Raw genomic sequence first — 4,104 nt, 5'->3', positions numbered from 1 at the left:
AATTAGCATATCAACCAGTCAGCTCGTTTGCCATTTACTCACCTTTTCTATCATTTGCACAGGCTGGCATTGCCCAAGTAATAGAGAAAAAGCAAATCTGCAAGCTAGATTGTTATATATTTCTTTTTATACATACCACACACGAGTTATTTGTTTACTTTACTTTTTCGCAGTCGATATTTTTTTAATAGTTGGCTACGAATGGAATTTTTAGAAATCAAACCCCCCTAGCTGTAGGAACATATCAGATAACCTTTATCTTCCTTTCTAATTAAACATTACTAGACAGTGACTTCTGGCACTTAAATTTTCAGGTTGTTTTTTGTTTTTTTTTTTTTTTCCTAGTTCTTTTTATCAAGTAATTGATTTGTAAAAAGTATTTAAGTTCCCTAGTGAGGCTTACTGTTGAAAGAAGGCTTACAATTACTTTACAAGTTTGGATTTTAATATTCTGTATTTATTTTCTTAACATATAGAATGCCTATGCCTTAGGTTGTCTGTTTTGATCCTAAACCTGAGGCCGGACCTTGTTATTTTGGTAACCCAGTGGCAAGTGTCAAAAGAAATAGGAGACTCCAAACCTAATTACTAAGAGAAGTAAAAAAGACATGAGAGAAATCAGGGAAACACCAGTGAAGGCAATTTCCCAGTTGTGGATGCTTTATTTGCACTCCTTGTGATTTTTATTAGCATACCAAATCACTTTTATCTATAGATATAGGAAGAAATTGAAAGAGGAAGAAAGGAGAATGACACTTATGTAGCACTCATTGTGTTCCAAGCACTGCTGGCTAATATGATCTGTAAAACAATCCCAGGAGGAGTTACCCTTGTTATCCTCATTTTACAGATGAAAAGACTGAGGCAAGCATTTCACAGAACTGGAATTCTAATCTAAGCAGTCTGATTCTCAAGTAGAAAGAAAGCATCAAATAGGGATCTTGAACAGGGTCAATTGTTCAAGTCAAGTAGAATTTTTAATTTTGATCAAATGTAATTTATCACTTATCTTTGATAGTTTGAGCTTTTTGTACTTGTTTGGGAAATCTATATCTAACTCAGGGCCACTAGGATTTTCTCCTTTGTTTTCTTTCAGAGCTTTTATACCTTTAGCCTTTGCATTTAGGTCTATGAGCTATCCCAAGTTAAATTTTGTATTTGGTGTAAGGTAAGGATAGAGGTTTTTTTTTGCTTTTGTTTATGTTTTTAACATGTGTATCCAACACCATTTGTTGAAAGAACTATTGTTTTTCCATTGAATTGCTTTGGCACCTGTTAAAGAAAAAACCACTTAATGACATTTGCTGAGTATGGTAAGGCAGGCTTTTTTCAAGGTGAGGGTCATGGTGATAGGTGTAGGGATGGCTGCAAAGGGATTTTTCAATAGAGGAGAAAGATTGGACTAATATAGCATGGGGTAAGTGGGACTTTATAGCCAAGGAACAGAGTCGGGGTAGGTAGATGGGAAAGTATTAAGAGGAAACATTAAAGGGTGGGAGGTGGGGGCAGGGGTGTGCAGAACCTGGTTAAACTGACCTAACAGGATTCTTGCTGAGGACAGGGCAAGGCGATCAGATATCACCTGGGGGATGGTGGAGGATGAGGAACTCAATCAGATAGCAAGGGAGTTATCTACTTTATATTAATATATTGTTGGAATTAATTTGCTAAAGTTTTGAAAAGGCTTTTTGCATCTGTTGTTACAGATACAAAAAGGAATTTTTTTTTAAGGTATAAGCTCACAGGTTTAAGAGAATGGAAGAAGAGGTACAATGCATAAGAAATAGCAGCAGTTTTTACAAGGTTGGTGACAGTTGGCTTGCAGACAAGTCTGAAATGTGGGCATGGTGTGTATGGAGTTAGGATAAAGCCAAGAAGCAAACTAATTTATTCCACAGACTGTCAGAAGACTCAGGTAGGCTTCAGAAAGGATCAGGAATTGAAAACATCTGGTAGCTCGAAAGATGAAATTGATTAATTTTCATATGTATTGTACCCTTTATCTTCAGAGAAACTGATCAGCCTAAGAGAAGCTATCTAGATACTGAACCCTGGAGACCCCTGCCCCAGTGGAACACCTTGCTTCCTCCCATCCCACAGTGATGCTTCACTGGTCCACAAACTTGCCTAGGCAAACAGAGGGTTTGTTATTTCCAGTTAGCATGTTAGTGCCTTACTTGTAAAGATGAATGGACAATGAAGGATCACCAGATACTGGAGAAATAATGTAAAAAGCAAAAGCCAAAATAGAGAAAGAAAAAAGTAATCCCAGCACTTTGGGAGGCCAAGGCAGGTGGATCACCTGAGGTCAGGAGTTCAAGACCAGCCTGGCTAACATGGTGAAACCCTGTTTCTACTAAAAATACAAAAATTAGCTGGACATAATGGCACATGCATGTAGTCCCAGCTATTGGGGAGGCTGAGGCAGGAGAAACACTTGAACCCAGGAGGCAGAGGTTGCAGTGAGCTGAGATCATGCCACTGTACTCCAGCCTGGGCAACAGAGTGAGACTCTCTCAAAAGAAAAAAAAAAAGTAACTAGAAAGAAAAAGATAGTTCAGGGTGCAAAACTGTTACCAAAAGAAGGGTCTCGAATGTGAGATATCCGGGTCCTAAGCATTTTGAACAAAGAATTGGGAAAAACACACAAAGTAACAAACGAGTGAAACACAGAAATCGAGCAGCAAAATCGGGGATTTATTAAAACGAGAAAGCACTTCATAGGATGAGAGTCAGCCAAGCAAGCAGCTCTAGGGCCAGGTTACAAAGCTTTCTGGGTTTGAAGTATTCCTTTTGAGGTCCTTTGTCTAGATGAAGGATTTGGTCTGTGGCTAATTAAAGGCTGAGGTGAATTGGTGCCCTATGCAGATAAAGGGATGGTCCCTGCTTGGCCTGTGGCCAATCCAGGGCACTTTCCCTTTCCATCTGAGAGGCAGTGGAAGATAAGGGTTTTAGGGAAAAAGAAGAGTCTTTGATCCTTTGCTACTCAGGCGTGGGGAGATGGGTTTTTTCCTTTTGGTTCAACTTTTGGAAGCTCGCATTAATAGGCCTTAAGTTCTCTGTCCCCAGACTCAGGTTTTTTTCCCTTCTGATCCAGTTCTGGGAAGTTCACATGAATTGGCCTTAGATTCCCTGCCCCAGACCTCAATATTTTTCTTTGATTCAGCTTGAGGAAGTCACCACAAATTGGCCTTAAATTCCCTGCCTGCAGACCCTATTTTCCTGCTTTAAATATTTCCTCTGGGAGAGAAGAGAATACACCTATGAAACAAGAATGGGAAGCTCTGGAAAGAGAACATTCATAGAAATAAACAGGAATGGCTGCATAATGAAAATACAAGACCTGTTGTTCAAACGTTAAGAATTTCAAGATGGCAGTAGCATAGCTTACACCAAGAATGGGGTCCTTCTGAGCACAGGGACCTGTGTTGCTGCTCAGGTTACACACCCACAACACTGGCCCTGGGAGGGAGAAAGTTCTTGGAAATAAAATATCTGATAGCATAAATACTAAAACTGAGTAGATGATTTGGAAGATAAGGGTATGGAAATCACCCAGGAAGTTGAACAAAAAGAGAGGAAACATCCTATAAAAGTAGAAGATAGTTCAAGAAATTTACAATGTAAATGTACTTGTACAGACAAAGGATAGGAAAAAAAAAATCCTAGAAATAATTCAAGGCAAATTCCCAGAACTGAAGGACACAAGTTTATAGACTGAAAGGGTCAAGGCAAGTTACATAATCATGAAATTTTGAATTACCAGGGATAATTTCCCAAAAGCTTTTAAAGAGAGAAAAATAAAACCAAGCAAAACTCCAGTTACGTACCAAGGTTTGGAAATCAGAACAGCAGCAAAATCATAATGTTAACTTAGCCAGAAACTGTGATATAACCATTTCGAGAGGCTTGGGGAGAAAAGGAAGTATATTAGTCCATTTTTGCACTGCTGTTAAAGACATACCCGAGACTGGGTAATTTATTAAAAAAAAAAAAAAAAAAAAAAAAAAAAAAAAAAAAAAAGAATTAGCATATCAACCAGTCAGCTCGTTTGCCATTTACTCACCTTTTCTATCATTTGCACAGGCTGGCATTGCCCAAGTA

The 4,104-nt window shown here is 38.5% G+C and overlaps 1 protein-coding gene across 1 annotated transcript in view; it reads left to right on the top strand.

Moving 5' to 3' along the window:
- DOCK4 (dedicator of cytokinesis 4) overlaps window positions 1-4,104 on the top strand; it is a 402,523-nt gene that overhangs the window by 359,480 nt on the left and 38,939 nt on the right. The window lies entirely within an intron of this gene.

This window comes from Cebus imitator, unplaced genomic scaffold (assembly GCF_001604975.1).
Source record: "Cebus imitator isolate Cc_AM_T3 unplaced genomic scaffold, Cebus_imitator-1.0 Scaffold90, whole genome shotgun sequence".
Taxonomy (NCBI): Eukaryota; Metazoa; Chordata; class Mammalia; order Primates; family Cebidae; genus Cebus; species Cebus imitator.
Note: the sequence above shows the minus strand (reverse complement) of the source record. Positions and strands in the feature narration are given on the sequence as shown.